Consider the following 17,771-nt stretch of genomic DNA (forward strand, 5'->3'; position numbering starts at 1 on the left):
AATATTTTTCTACACACATACTGCTTAAATCATCTACAAATTCTACAGAAAGAGCTCCCATTGTTTTATTCTCATTTTGTGGGAGTTTCTTGGATGGGAATGTACACTGGGCTATGCCAGATTTAAGTTTACCATGGTGAAACTGACCGAGATCTGGAAAAGAATTTATGGTTAAGATGTAATGGTTTTTGTATATACCGATGACTATGTGTATGTGATTTTAATATATTGAAAGGATAAGTAGCTTTTCTCAAAATGGTTTTTTAAAGCCATTTTGCTTTCTTTTCTTCTTTTACTCTCATCTTCCTATGTTGACAGCAAATATAGGGACTCGAATCTTTGCAAAAAAAAAAATTGTTATGTTTTTATGTTTATCGATGCTGTATAAAATCCATCTCTGTACAAAAAAAATGTGTTCAAGCTTCATAGATTATCTGCTCTGAGTCTTCGGACATATGTCTGAAGTCTAGGTCCTAAAGTTTAAGAATACATAATAAATTTCAGATTTCACTGTGAGGAAAAAATGGAAAAAGTAGTCTTCAATTATGAACAACACTTGAATATATTAAGCAATAAAACTGCTAGAGGCCTGAATTGTTCTACAACGCTTACCTTTGGTGCCTCTCTGTCCAGGTGTGAGACTCCTATTGCCATTATGGTGGGCTTGCCAGCGGCAGAAGAGTATATCTGAACAAGCTAATACAATATTTAGCAAATTTTAGTGCTTTATAATTGTGTTCCAAAATGAAAAAGGTAATTCAGTAATAATCCACAAATAGAATTGCTGCATTTCCCAACCCTTCTGACCTCATCTCCTTCCCACAAAGGGAAGAATAAGATAAAAAAATGTAAAAAGTTGTGAGAATGGTGATGTCCTAAAGGAACAGCTTCTGTTAGGAATGCTTCCCAAAGACACATGAGAGTGACCCTAAGTCTCACACAAGTGCAGGATTTTGTGATAAAGAGATCAGGGTGAAATATGTAGATACTGTGAACTGGAATGATAGTAGGTTGGGTTTTTTGGGGTTTTTTTTTTTTTTTTCATGCTTAAGAGTCAGTCTGTCACACATACTCACATAAGAATCAATCATCCCTTGTTCTTCCTTACATGAATATGAATTTTCCATCATTATGTCTCAGCTTTCTCCAGGATGGCGCTGAAAATAAAACTTAACATAAAAAAGTAAAACTTATGGAGTATGCATGTCATTCTTCATTTTGCAGGCTTTTAACTGCACATGCTGATATTACCGTTGAAAATCCATTATAAAACCTTCACTTTCTACAAGGAGAATTTTTAAAGAGTCTCTATTATAGTATATTGCCTTATTGCTAACTGACTGGTGTGACAAAAGCTTTCCTAAAATATCTTGACAATCTTAAGAAAAGATGCTTTAAAATAGGGAACCAGAAGTCACAATGTTTTATGTGTTTAAAACATTTTAATAAGTGTTTAATTGATGCTGAGGAACATGGTAAGTTTCTGGCAGAATGCTGTGACTTGTGTTCTTTAGTTTGCTTTTTTACAGATGTACACATGAATCCATATGGAAGATTTTAATATTTACCATGTTTCTAGCTAGCGTGAAGATGATACATGAAATAAATTTTTAACAATTCTAGTGAAAAGGAATAATACCTTTCTTGTTCTAATACTTTATAGGGTAGGTACAAGTTTATATACTGAAAATCCATACTTTCTTGAACACGTTTCCAGGACTATCCTTAGTCTAAAAGACAATGAACAGATGGGTAAAACACTAGAAGAATTAAGCCAGATCTAGCTCCCTATTAGCAGTATTTAAAAAAGAAAAATAAGTGTTTTACCTTGTACTGGATACAGAAGCATCTGAATATTGGACTTCATGGCAGTACAGTAATTTCTGTACATCTTATGTTTTTACTAYAATCATATTTTTCTAACAGATTGTTCATTCAATGTCAATTTATGTCTAGAAAGATAAGTGGAGTGAAATGATTATGTAAATTGATATCTTTAAAAACGTCTATACACATTAAGTAACTTAATTCAGCTATCCTTTAATTTCTTGAACTCATAAATTTTGTCCCCTGGTACTCACTTGACAACTCCAAGACATCATTTTTTTTTTTTTTACTTATTGAAATGCTTAGAAAAATATTTCTCTATCTTCCTGCTTTTGTCTGTGACATGATCACCCTGACTGGATAAGGTTTTAACTACATTTGTTTTTAACAAATTATTACACAGGAAAGATAAGGAATTTCTTCTGAGCAAACCATAATTTCCTTCTTACTTAGAAAAAATGGATCCAAGTCATCCATCAGGCACTGGCTGCCAATAGAAGGCAATGAAAATAAACTCCAAAATGGTATTAATCACAAGTAAACACATTCACAGGAATGAAAAAGAATAAAACTGAAAAACACTATAGGAGTTCTCAGTTTACGTTAATCATACATTTTTTGACTGAAAATGTTCAATGCAAAATGACTTAGGGAATCACTTTAAAATTAGTATGAGAAATGCACAGTTAAGATGTATTTATAGGACTACATTTTTGCATACTATTGTATCACCACTTAGATAATATTTAACAAGATGTTGTGAAGATGTATGTGTTCACTGGAGAGTTTTGCTGCCAGTTCCTGACTTGTTTGTACAGAGACAAGGTCTCTGTTTTGCCTTTGCCTTTATTTAATTCTAGAGTTCCCCTACCCTCATCCTGGACCAGCCTGATGGACTCAAACTATAGAGACTGCAGTGTAACTATTGTTACAGACTTTTAATTCATAAASAGCAAATAATGCCTTTGCATTAATAGAGCAGGGTAGTAATAATGGTATCAGCACCATTTTGAGGCCCTTATAGTTGAAGATGGCAGTCTTGACATGTATGAATTAAGCCCAGTAGCCATACTCATACAACAAGATGCCTAAAGGTGGATAAAAATCCACCAAATTCCTGAAGGTGGATAATAATCCAAAAAATAATAATTCTTTCCAAGACAGAGTGTTCAATTGTCATATTTATGCACTAGCTCTTCATAAGAGGACTGCCTGAATATTCATTTTATCTATCTATACTATATATTGGACTCATCATAGCTGAATCTTCCTCAGTATTAAATTTGAAGATGGGCAATCAGCAAGTTGTGAGCCAGGCTAATTTGACAAATATCTTTATTCAAAACAGGACGCTAAGACATCTCTAGCTGAACTTCTCCAGGTGACAGATATGACTTCACTGTGGTCTCCAACTCTGTAGACCTTTTTGAGTAATTTTGAGTAATTTTGAGTAACATAAAATTCACTTCATAGACCTTATACAAGGGTGCTAGTTCAGTCCTACAGGACTGTAAATTTTCTCAGTCTTAGATAGAAACTATATTCAATCTAAGAATATAGTTAGAATAGATGATGTATTTTATTCATATGTGTTGATTAAAGCACATTTGAACATTTCAGCTATAAAAGCTTCCTCCTGCTGCTTATAGGAGCAGCACATTACCATATCAACTACCAATATTCCAGAGTCTGTTAATTATTGCTGGATCAACCGTTTTATTCTACACAACCCACTTTGCAATGTCCAGTGCATCATGTAACTTTTAAGAAATATTCCACAGCAGATCAACTTATATTTCTCTAATTTTAACAATATTAAGTGCAAATGCCTAATTCAGGGAAAATATAAAAGTACTGCAAATCAAAAGCAGTGGATGAGCCTCTGCAGAGGTAGCCAATGATGCCTGAAAGGAAAATTCTAATGAAAGAAAATAACTTGGAAGTGAAGATGGAAATAAAAGAAATGTGTGAAGCAAAGCCAAAATTATATGATGACAAAGCCATGTAAAATAAACTCTCACAAAACATATACATATCTATTGCTATTGCTACTTAAGAATTTCAGTACAGTGGGAGTCATGTTTTGTTTTGTTACACTTCAGTTCTTCATAAGTCAAAGCAATAGCTTAAGAGCAGCAAATAGTTTTTGCACTCCTCTTATAATGTGAAGAGATTTCAGCATAGGAATTGCCATTATCCTAATTTGAGTATTTATGACTATGTATTATTTCGGCATAGCTTTTGTATTTGTATTATTCATATTACTCATACTATTGATCTCCCTATACTGTAAAGTCTCTAAACATCAACATTAGAAAATTTACAATTTCAATTATTTTTACCCATATAGCTGCTAGACTGCTTAAGAATTATATATGACAATTTGTCTTTGAAGCTAGTAAATCAAATCCTTTTATTTAAATTTTATTTGGACAGAAAATGTAACCTGAAATCCAATGAAACTTGCATTAGTTTGTACCAAGTTCAATTAAAAAACAAACAAATAAACAAGAAGTTGCAAGGAATCATTTTATTAATTAGTCTCAATTACTTTAGTGAATTAGTGACTGCAGTGAGTATAAAGATGCTGAATCACTCCTAGTCCTAAAACTGACAGTGCTAAAGTTTTTATGCTGTCAATATTTTTAAAGATTCCTGCTTAATATAAAAAAAAAAAAAAAGGATGATTTTTTATTCTTTTGTGAATAAGAAACTATAGCATGGCTGCCTGGATTTGAAATTAGTTCCCAGTGCAAAATCTTCCTGTTTTCATTTGAGTACATGGATTATTTTCTTTAAGGATGTATATGTACTTGATGCTGGCAATATAAAACAAACTGAAAGGTGTAACAACTAMACAAAAACTTTGAACAGAGGAAAATTCAGACTTGGATGACCTCAAGCTATATTCAAATTCTAAAACTGGAAATATAGCTTTCAATTCATTCACTTCCATTTAATGTAGTCTTTGCTTTTAAAATCTTTCTAAAAGATCCTGCAATCACCATAACCCACTGTTATCTAATCTTTTTGCTCTCCTGACACACTTAGAACATCTCCTTTTCCATTACATGAATTAACAAAGGCACTGTCAATTGAATTTTCTCAAGACATATGTGTGCAATATTGTCTAACAGAAACTAATCAGGATTTTTTTCTATCATTTACTTTGACTTTTTTTTCACTCCATCTTGTTTTGTTGACTACATAATTTCTTTACAAGTCAGAATTATTTATAGAATTTTTTTTTTTCATTTCTTCTGGTATATCTGTATTTTTTTCAATATATTTTCTCTATAAAATTGTTTTAAATGTTAATCATGGGAAAAAAAACAGTTTGTGGGAAAATATAGTGTATTAAATGTTATAAGCATACTGCTTTGATGGACAATATATCATGGATGAAAACAGTCTTGGTACTGCTGCTTTGAAGACTAAGACACAAATATTTTTAATAATAAGCCATTAATGAAAATATGAATGAAAATTCATTTTGTTTCAGCATGACTACAGATAGATATATGTAATTTACTTAAAAAGCAATTTAAGATGAAATACTAGACAAGTTTTAATGCTTGCTAAAGTTTTGAAGGATACTTGTTRTTATGCACAGAATAGCTACAATAAGTTTTCTTTTCCTGTACTTTGGAAAGAAAATTATCATAGAATTTACTTACAGTAATCAAGGACTGCAAAAATCTAACCTAAACCTAAAAGTGACTGAACTGCCTCTCATCATTTTGGTTGAACTAGCTTACAGAATATTTCATATCTTTCATGTGAACAGAACAGAGGTAATAAAATGTCAGAATAGAGGCTTACCTGGGCTGCTGGTGGAAAATTTTGTAGCCTATTTAGCAAGCTTTGCTAAAGCTTGGGCTAAACTATTTCCTCTTGAATATTGTGGGATCTGTTGGACTGATTTTGATATTTAGGGCAGCTTAGGTGCCTCCAAGATGTTATCTGGCCAACAAACCATCTCAAAACACAGTCTTTTGTGATTGGCGAATACATCCTAAATAAGTAAGACAATTAATCAGCATTTAAATGTTATTTTCACAGTTTAAATATCCTTAGAAAGGACTTAGAAGCAGTATAAGGCTTGTTTTTATGTATTGTCCCTTCAGAAGGGGCAATATAAAAAACCTGAGGTCTAATCTTGTTCTGACTAACATTAAACGTATTACACCTCTGTCATCTGTAAAAGAGGTCCTAAACAATAACCTTCTCAATCTAGAAGACACTGACTTTAATTTTACTGAGAGTATCACAAATAGATGGTCTAAACAGAAAGAATGACAACTGAGAATTCTGAGTTACAGATTCATTTTCTTTCGTTCTTTTTTTTTTTTTTTTTTTTTTTTTTTACATTAAAAGCCTCTGGGGATGTTTTCTTCTCTTCATGTGTATCGGTTTTTACATGATCATATGACTAAATACTCCTCAAGGTATTACTGAAATGTTGAAATGAACTTCACAGTTGATTTTACTGCACCGTATGCTTTACAAGAAACGAAAATGCTGACATTTAAAACATATACACAAGCCTGCAAGTGTCAAATCAAGCAAATTAAGTGTTATTCTCTATTTACACTCAGAGAAAAATAAAGTGAAGATGTGAAGAGACCAAATAGGATAATTGATGGTAATATTTAATTTTTGTAAGCAATTAAAAAACTGTTGAGATTTACTGATATTCAGTGAATCTATCTACTTAATTACCTTTTGAAAGCACATATGAATATTACATCCCACACCTAACTTGCAGATCTTCTGAAGACTATACTTATGTCATAGCTCATTATTATATACCTCATGTTGAATATTATTTAAGAATAATGGGGAACATTCAGAGTGGAAAAATAATAGAAAAAAAAATCTACTGGCATGGGACATAAATCCTGCTTCAATGAATGAGCTGTTATTTTTCAGTACACAGATATTTCATTGGTTTATTTCAAACCACTCTGACAGACAATTAAAAAGGTCCCAAGTGCTCAACACTGTAGAACCTAGAAATTAGGTGTCTAACTGCAACAGGGTAATTCACATGGCTAACTTATCACCACACATGTATTTGGATATAAAATAGAAGATTTATACCCCTCCTGGGACTCATAAAGAACAGATCAATAAATAGATAGTGACTGGAAACACCAAAGGGTAAATCTCAAGCTCTAACTGTGTTAGATTGCAACTCCCAGTGCACTCCTCCTATTAAACTGGGCTGCTTTATAGCCAAGAATGGAAGATTTCTGAGTATTGAGCAGAATCTGACAGCAGCATAATCAGGACACACAGCTAGAAAGTGGGTGTCATATGCTACATCTGTATTAGTGAATTAGACGTGCTCCAAACTGTTCTCTGACGCTGAAATCTGGCACTGAACGGCCTGGTTCCATGCTATTAAACCCTCATATGCTCTAAAACGACATGGCTGATAGCAAGCTGCAGGAAAGGTGTCTAACCTATGATATCTGTGAACTGTAAACTCTTTGGGAGAGTACTAGGCAGTCTGGGCCAAAAAGGCCCCTGGGGATCTCTCTAGCAATTTAACAGTGTGAGTGAGTGAATTTCAGTACCTGGAATTATTCCCTAGCTCAGTTTCCTTTTTGAATATAAAGACGCATAAGTTTCTGTTTCCCTTGTCCATGTTTGTATTTTAACTTGGACAGCCTTTCAATGAGCAGAGCAAATCCAGGGATTATTTCCATCTCTCTCTCTCATCTGAACTGCATAGCTTGCAGCTAGGCTTTCCAATTGCTCGCCGTCATCCCGGCTCAGATGCAGGGTATGGCATTAAACCTTTCTTAAAATCCCCTGCACACAATTTGGAAGGACTCCCTCCACAGTAAAGAGAACAGTAGGTTAAGCTCTCTTAGCTTGATGACCATGGTCAAACTCATCTCAAGTTTCCCAGAGTACATCAGTGTGTGAGTCAGGTAGTGCAACCTTCAATGCTGCAATTAGAAAAGGGGTGCTACTATAGTAGCCCTGAAAATGAATATAATAGGTGTTTGCTTTGCTTCTCTTTAGGGGAAAAACAAGTTGTATACTTCTAAAGAACAGCAATGAAGAACGTAGGATCTATAGCAGTACTTGCAAATATTACATTTTAAAAATTAGGGTAGAAAAAGTTTCACAGGTGAGAAGAATTAAAATTCTGGGTAAGAGCAAGAGATACAAATAAATTAAAGCCTTTTTAGATTAACTTTGTGTTTACATTCTCATTTATCACAGAGTGATTCATTACAAGTCTGTATATTTTCTTTCATACTAAAATAGAGCAAAAACTAAGAGTTACAATTGAAATCTTGCTTTTCAAAAGAAAAAAAAAAAGTGAACAATAAGACAGAAACAGAAAGAAAAAGGACGAATCTCCATGTAGCAATTATAAATAGTTATTAATGAAAAAATGGTCAATATAAAATGGCCTTCACTGAGGAATCCTATATAAGAGATAATACTTTTGAATGGCAGTATTCTCATCTTTATATGATTTGAAATATTTCTAACATCTATTTTTTTCCCCACTAACAAGAAAGGAAAGAGGTGGAAAAAAAATAAGATGAATGCAGTAAGAAATGTACAGCAGTTAATCTTTTAGATTAACCTGTGCACCATACCCCAAGTAAAGGCATGAAAATCCATCTTAACGTTTGTTTCCATTTAATATTTGACATCTACAACACATTCTCAAATTCTACAGATTCAGCAAAAAGAGAAAAATTACACCCAGAAATCAAAGACAGTTGTTTTAGAAACATAAACTCTACATTCTCTTGAACTGACTTTGAACAGAGGTTAAGTGGAGAACGGGAAATCTTGCCAGAAAGCCTCACCTTTTCATATTTCTCTCACATACACTCTTGAACTGGCATCCAGAAAGGTTTCAGATGATAAAGATCATGTAAAATTTACTCCTATGGCAAGGAAAATTCATAAATCAAAAGAGGAAGGACAACATAATTTTCAGTGAAACATCCAAAAAATCTGATTAGTTACTTTTTCAGAAAATAAACAGTAGCCCTTTGTCCATTCAGAAATGACCATGAGAGAAAAAAAAAAATACAGACCAAATAATAAATAATATCTGCTATTATATCAGGCATTCTGTATACATACTGAAGTATTAATATTGATATAACAATCTGCAGGAAAAATGATCTATATTTATGCTTGTAAATATTAGATAGATATTATTAAGAAAAAAGTCTATGATGCTGAAATTGATGAGGAAATTTTATCAATTTAACTTCTTCTGGAAGGTCTTTGGAGAGAAGATAACAGGTGAGATTCAACAAAATACACAATATCAAAAGACTCATAAATTATTTATAACTCTAAAAGTCAGAAAAGTGTCCCTTTTTTTCAGATAAAAGCTTTGGCACTATTTTTATCACAGTTCAGTGATATTAACTTTTAAATTAAAGACAATTCTTTTTCTTTATTCTAGCAAACTCAGATTTCAAAAAGATACTTTTACTATCCAGATTTTATAACAACATCCATCTTTTCCTTTTCAAAATATCTCATTTATTCTGATTTCTTTTTCTGATGTTATTAAATTGTTTGAACCAAGGCAATCTATATTATATGAGTTTTGAGTCATCTTCAATTCTCATACATCCTCATACATGTGAAATTTTATAGTATATTTATATCCAAATGTTTCTTCTTCAAAACCAGCATAATGTATTTTGGATCTATTAAACTAGATATACTAGATATAAATATAGATATACAGAAAAACTATAWATACTTATATGGATCTATAAATTAAATAAGCATCTTTTTGCTTTTGTGACTTCTTTTAAGTCACAAATTTATAGATTCCAAAATGGAAATAGGAAATATTCTGGCAAAATCTCCCCGAAATAGTAGTAGAAGATTGAAATTTCTTTGTAGGTGTCTGTTACCTTAAGTCAGCTTAAAAGCTACTAACATGCTATAGAAATAAGAAGAGTTTATAATTTGAAATACAATGAATATGTCCAGAGTCACAAAAGCCAATCCCAAACAGAAAATGCACATTTTGATATAGTATAGAATAGATACATCTAACAGAATTAGATCGTAAAAATACATTTAARATAGTAGAGAATACTCATGCATATATCATTTTTCATGAGGAGCATCTTCCATTTCCCAGGACTATCTACTCATGCAAATTAGAGTTATAATATCTCACATCCTGGGATTAAATTTTAAATCTAAGTGTTTGATGATACAATGAAAGCAAAATTTACACTGAAATCCTAATCAAACCTCATAGTTATTTTTTATTATTTTCCTCATTCTTTACTAGAAAGGAATATTAAAAATAATAAAAAACCCCACTAATATCCATCCAATGTGTGATCTCAAGATTGTGACCTTCAGCTATTGTGATCTCAAGATTGTGACCTTCAGGTATTAATAATGTGCTGCCAATATTGATTTCACCTGATTATCCTGTTTACCTGAATAATGAATAACTAAAGTAATACTAAATAAAAAAGGAGAAAAGATTAGAGCTGACTAAAGTGTCTTATAATGTAGTAGGACCAAGGTATGAAAAGACAGATTTTCATAGTTCTTTTCACTAGGAAAAWTGGACAAGTACATTAACATTATTTTTTTCCTCCAAGTAAAGGGGATAACATGAGGAAAATTTTCCTCCCTTGCTGCAGATGTGAAGGCAGGAATGTGCTTCTGTTTCTTTGTCTCTTTTATAAATACGATTTAAATGTGAACTCTATCAGGCCCTTTTCTCAATCCATCTAGAGATATCTCTGGATATTTTATCACCACATCATTTATGTGACATCTCTCTCTCTCCTGGAGGCAAGCAGTTCAGAAACTAGGTATTCCAAACCTGCCAAACCGCCCCTAAATCAAACAAAAGTATAAGGAAGAAGTGCCACCAACAACTTTTCAGAGAGCAAAGCAACTTTTTAACTAGTGTCTAGAGCCAGAAAGTGTCTCACACACTAACAGTCAGGTGCAAATGATGCCTTGTTATATGTCTTCATGGCCACAGAGGCCAAATAAATATAGTGGCTAGGTTTTATTGAATTTCAGAGCTCTGTGATCAATTTTCCATTTGTAGTTAATTCAGCTGAAATGATCGCTATTTTCACCTCCATTTGATTCAATCAGATGCAAAGAACAGAGGCAAAATCTTGTTCATTTTCTGCTGCAGGATCCTTAAATCACTGCTGATACTGAAGCTGCAGGAATCATTGCAGCTGCAGTGGGAGAAACAAATTCCTCCAGACTTAAGACCCTGTCTCACAATCCAAACACAGATTGATTCTATAGGACTAATGATATGAATTGCTTATAGCACTCCACAGATGACATACCATATRTCACAGGAAAGAGTCTTCTTACCCTATCGAATTGATGTCTATCACATTTTGCTGGCTGACATAATGACATTTTGACTATCTCCTAAGCAAATACAACTGCATAAGGATACACCAGGATATTAGGACTGTAATGTGAGTAGTTCACACCAAATCAGTGATGCTGTACCTAAATGAATATATTCTGAGTCAGGATTTTGATATCTGCTTTACAAAGACTTGATTCTGCTCACAAAATTGCATATATTAAATACATAAATATGCATGTGTGTGTATCTGTATGTCCTCATTTTCTCACTCTGGTTTCTACTCATATCARCTAAGGAATCAGGAGAGTAGCATTTCTAAATTTCACAAGCAAGGAGTAAAACTAAAGGCATCTTAGGGTAAAGCCTTARGCAAAAAGTTCAAAGAAATATCAAAAGTGCTAAACAAATTTAACAAGAGCAAATCCAAGTTCTTGTAATTAAAAAAAAAAAAAAAAGCAGTATACAATTTTAGATTGTTTTCTTCCCTTTTAATTTCTCTTTTTTATCAGCAAAGAGAAGCAGATATTTGTTGGTTCCATTTCACTATATGTGTAAAGAACTATCCTCTGTTTATGGCAGATTTTGACCTCTGTGGCCTCCAGGGTTGATCACTTGGTTCAAAACTCAGCTACTGACTTCTACAACCAGAGAGCCACACAGAGCTGAAGTATCATCATTTCGAAGTTTCTTCTTAAATCTTATATAATTTGGGTAATTTTACACACAACACACATTTTACTTCGATTACTGCATCTGACTGTGCCATATTGGGAAAAAAAAAAAAAAAAAAAAAAAGCCTAGAAAGCAATAAAGAGCTACTAATATGCAAATGAGATTATTTAAGATTATTTTGTATTGATGAACTAATTTTTTGGGCCTTTTTTATTTTTGGAGAAGATGGTGTGCAACACAGTCTTTAAATTCTAATGTCTAGTGTCACTAGTGTCAGACAGACAGCCAAGACAGACTGGATGGTGTACTTCACCTGTGAAGGTTAACAGCAACAGTATGTTTTCTTCTAAAGTGTGAAAGATTGATGAGGTATGAAAATCTTATTGTTCTATCAAGTGAAAGTTGTGCCATCACCCTTCATGGATGAAACAGTTAATGCCTTTTTTCAGGTAGTATGAAAGAGTTTAATTTTTCAGTGCATGCTTTTAAAGAGGGAAAATTACATTGGCAGAGATGAGGTCTACTAAACTCAGCCTAAGAATCTCATCCTATTATATAAGTGATGCATGCACTTTCTTTCCTCTCAGTACATCTCTATTTTGATGCAGTAGAACACTAACATTTTGAATTCATGGTGGGCTGTAGACTTGCAAATGAAACTATAAAGCACTGCATTAGAAGAGTGTTCTTTTATTTTGTCAGACATACTAGAACCAAAAATACTGTTAAAGTTTGGACCATTTATTGTTATTCTTAAAGAGTAATAAATGCACCAATCAGGTTTGCATGCATCAGTCCTCTCTCTAAGCAGCCTTTTCAGTCTATTCTTTATTCTTTCTCCACTTTGTAGCACCTTTTGACCAGACCTTTCTTTTTAATTTTATTTCACATGCACTCAGAAAAATTGCTGAGTTTCCTGTTCCTTTCTATGCTTTTTAGTTCCTTCTCCCTGTCTTCTTCCTCTGGATAAATTCTTTAAAATGATTCAATCTTAGAGACTAAATAGCTTAATTCAGTTGTTCATCCATTCAGCAAAGTGGATATGACTCCATGCCTATATGACTTGAATGAATTGGTGTTATATTTAGACCATTGCTGTTTAAAAAAACTCCCATGAAGAGTATTTCTTAAAACTTCAAACTTGTTTATTGATTTTTAAAATTCTCATTGCATTATAGATAGTCAAGGAGCCAGCAGACATAAAAGTACATATTCCATTGGCATTTCTGAGTGMAGATTTTTGTGCTCAGTCCCTCTTCTTAGGTAAATAGAAAGTATTTCATGGAACAATTCCAAACTTAAGGGAAAAGTTCAATGATATTTTCATTCAAGGCGCAGTTTTACAAAGCATAGCAATTTTAATGGAAATATTATAATAAAAATGTTGCAAGTTGTAGAAAGCTAAACCTGAGGCTCTTGCTAGTGAAACTGAAATTGTGAGGAAGAGAAGTTATTGATCAAAACTGGTATATCTATAGTATTTTAAGAGCTAGGGCAAGGAGCTTGCTCTGGGCCAATAACCCCAGACATTAGAGAAACCTGATTAAGTTTGCTATGCAGATAAGAGGTAACAGAGGTTTTTGACTCCTCCGTTAGCCTAGTCAAAGCTAGTGTGGATTTCTTTTCATTGTGCTCTATTGGTCAATGTAGAAATGTCAATACCTAGCAGTCACTTGTTTAGCGAATTAGGAAATATAGTGCTCTGTATTCACTACAAAAATCTGTTTTATATTTCTTCTGTTATCTTTATATGCACTCAAATAAATCAAAACCACCTCTTTGCACAAAATTGATTTTCCTCTGTAGTTGGTTTCTTTAGGTGTTCTGGGTTTTCTTCTACTGCAGCTGCAGCATCTCAAAAAGATATATTAAACATATCTATATATATATATATATATAAAGCATACATATATATGCTCTACAGCTATTTATGCTCTACAGCATATATATATGCTATATAGAGAGAGTTGCAGACAGAGAGAGGGAGAGAGAGAATAATACAAACACCGAGCATTTTTCTGATACTTTTGGCTAGAAAGACCTAACTACTGTTAAAGGAACAGCAACAGGTAATCAGTATGATGAGTTAAATAGGCAAGATGAGTTTCAGTCACAGTGTATTACTGTTTTTGTTGCAACCTCTTCTTCAAAATGTACCTGTTCAACAATGTGTAATAATTATTATAAAACATACTGACTCTTGGGAGTTCAGTGAAAACAAAATCAAACAAAACCAAACTCAAAATTTTTAAAATGACATACCTGAAGAAAATTACTCTCTATTTCTAGTCAACTCAAGATTGATTTGAAAACCGTGGGACTTTGTTAAACATGCTCTGCTGTAGATTCATTCTGAGACTGAGTCTAAATTACAGGATAAAAGAAAAACAAAAAGAACTGGATTGACCTGGTTAGCCAGGAAGCTCAATATCAGGCAGAAGTCATTAATCACAGATTAGTCACATCCAGATGCTCCCACATAATGGTGGGAATGGAAAGCAATGGAATAAAGATAATTTATAGCTTACATATCTAACAAAACTTATAGATTACTTGGAGCTTACAACAAGACATAGTTACAAAGTGAAGGACAGCTATACTGACCTTGCTGGTTGAATTTTCAGTCAAGTACATTCTTTAATGTGCTTATGTTCTTATCTTATGACTTTTCATTTCAGTTAAATGTATATTATATATAAATTATATATAAATTATAAATGTATAAATAACATCTCCAGGAGAAAAGTGATAGCTACTTAACCTTTCTGCTGGTTTGAGATAGGACTCCTCAGTCAAGGGGTAGGTTCTTTCTAATAACATGTGCATTTGAAGGATGGCACCAAAAAAATGCTTCACAAATATCTATCATTACATTATTTTTCAATAAAACACCTAGGTCTACCATGCAGAAGACATACAAAACTCCTAGTTTTATAGCCAAAAAATAAGACCATTCTAGATATAGAATTCACATTTCTGAGGCCTAAGATAACATTGATTCACTATGATTCACTATTGATTAACACTGATTCCAGTGTATTTCTAAAAGTACACATCTCTGAAGGAGGCTTGTGTCTCAGATCAATGCACTTCTTGCAAAATTTTCCCAGAATTGATACAGGAATACAGYCAGGCAAATCCAAACAAAGAGGAGAACATCAAAATGAAAAGTGAATAGCAGTATTCATTTTTCTCTAGGTAATGAGAAGAAACATCTTCCCAAGTGGAAGCAGTAGTAGATTTGTAGGGCAGGATTTTATGTGAGGGAGGAAATTGTTCAGAAAAATAACACCCTATTATACTGTGTGTCGGGAAATGTAATTCTTAGAGAATTTCTATTATTCTACATGTTGGCTGTGGGCCTCTTGCTTTTTATTTTACTTGGCACATTGCAGCTCATAATTTGGCCGAATTTTAACAATACAGGCGGTAATTTTCTATGTCATGACATTTGATGGCATCCAAGCAGTGAAGAGGAAAACACCAGCTATAGTTTGAATGCATCCATCCAGATAACAAAAGGTGACAATCTAATTTAACATCTCTTGCACATACATTCAGATTCAGCCTTTAATTACCTTATGACATGGTATTTTTACCCATATTGTATCTCTTTTAGTGCACAAAGTAGATGCTAAAAAAATAAAACAGTGTCGCAAATTAGGCTCAATGCCTCAGCCTCTTCAAAATTTGAATTGTGTATTGTGCATGAGTTAGGACATTGCAGAAGGGAAAAACATCTTTGCCCAGATAATTCAGTTGAATAGCACCCTGGTGAATTCACTTTGAAGCCTGCCTTCATCTTGTTGAACAAATCAACGTTCTTTTACAGAACATTTTCACAGGTGCAGACTGATCATGTATTTCTCATGTTCTGAACACCAGTGAGAATCAAAGCCCAAATCAGCAAACGTGATGAATGTTTAATATCTACAACTGCCATCTAGTAGGGTGGTATTTTGGAAAGGGAAAGTGTAATAAGAAGCTAAATTCATATTCAGGACTCTCAAACTTAGTGAATACTTTTGCTGTTAATTCTTTGAGCTTTTGTTCCTCATAAATTCTACCTTCATATTATTCTGAAAATAGCTTTAGTAAACAGCTATGAAATTGTGAAATCTCATATTGACATCACAGCAGATAAGTCCATGGAGTAAACAGCAATTCTCTATTTAGTCTGAACAGTATAAAATAAAATAGGACAAGAGCTATCAACTGGGCAAGAAAAATAAAAATGAACTTGGAGCAGTTCTTTTGAAGCAAAGTCATACTGAAATAGTAAAGAAGCCACACAGAAATAGTATAGAAACTTTAACAAAGTTAAAGCTGAATTTAAACTTCTCTGAACACAATTTTAATACAATTTCATGCTTCAGATGATAAGATCTTAAATGAGAACAACAACTGAAATGGCGTGAGTCCCATTCTATATTAAAAGATTCATGTTTTGGTACTTTTTTAATGAAAATATATATTTTTAGTTTATAAGTGTATATACCATTATTATCTCAAGAGCAGGATGAGGTGAATCACTACTGAGGAGCAAGAATCCCACATATTCCTATTCTCTGCTTCACTGCTGTCTGCTCCACACCTCAAAGGTCCTGAAGAGCAAGCAGAAATGGCACCTCACTTATTACACTCTGCCTGAGGATGAATGGCATAGAGCAAACTTTCTAAACTGAGAGGAACTTCTTAGCATGCTAAACACTTTGTAGCCTCAGTCAGTATTTTCAGTATTTTGTCCTCAGCATTCTGTTCTCAGCATTCAACCTTACTAAGTTTACAGTTACCTTTTAAAACATCACTTTTACACTGCAACAAAGCAAAAGCCTGAGGTAACTTTTTTTTTGTGTAAACTATAATTTTGCAGCTATATGCAGTTTTACGCCAGACACCAATGAATTAATATTTTTAATCAGAAATGATACATGTTTCTTTCTTCTTACTGACATACATCAGTTCAGGTAGCAGTTGCACATTTGATGTTTGTTTCTGCATGTCTTCAAGATTACACAAAAGAAGTGATACAGTATCCCAGAGAAAATTTGGTTGACGAGGAATATAGTGGGAATGAAGTAGATCATCCTATTCTCAAGCATATGAGCACTGAGTATTTCCATTATATACATATATATATATATATATATATATATATATATATATCTCCTACTTTCCTTCAGGATGTATTACAGCCAAACAGTGATGTATTGAATCCAAACAATTGTTGAAATGTTCTGCTTAATTTTGTATGGCTTTAACAATATAGGGAAATTAGCATAAACTATGGTAATCTGACCCCTGAGTTTGGGTAAAATTTCAAATCTAGATTCAGACTCCCAATTTATATTTAAATGTGCAGACACAAAGGTATCTAAATATGAGCTAGCTAAGTTCAGATTCCAGTCAATGGAGACACAGGGTTCTCTGCCTCAACAGACACATTTTGTGACATTTATGAGGCAAATGTTACCATCCTCAGAGTCTCCAGTTGTTCCCAGACACAGATCACTTCTAAGTTGTGTGCAGTGTCTGACAGCTCCAAGCTTCCTGTGGATGCAAAAACTGTATAAACCAATATGGCTGAAAGTAGGAGCTAAACACTACACTAGTACACTACACTACTACTACACTAGCACATAAAGTACATATATATAAAGATTTATATACAATCTCCAGATGCATGGCATACATCATAAAGAGGGCTGTTTCCTTGCTGTCTACTGAGCAACCTCCCTCTACAGAATCACAGAATCACAGAATCACAGAACGGTTAAGGTTGGGAGGGACCTCTTGATAGAGAATCTAGTCGAACCTCCCTGTTCCACCAGGAACACCTAGAGCACATGGCACAGGGTCATATCCAGGCGGGTTTGGAAGATCTCCAGAGAAG

Source organism: Nothoprocta perdicaria, unplaced genomic scaffold, assembly GCF_003342845.1.
Source record: "Nothoprocta perdicaria isolate Ctin4 unplaced genomic scaffold, notPer1 scaffold_159, whole genome shotgun sequence".
In the NCBI taxonomy this organism is placed as follows: Eukaryota; Metazoa; Chordata; class Aves; order Tinamiformes; family Tinamidae; genus Nothoprocta; species Nothoprocta perdicaria.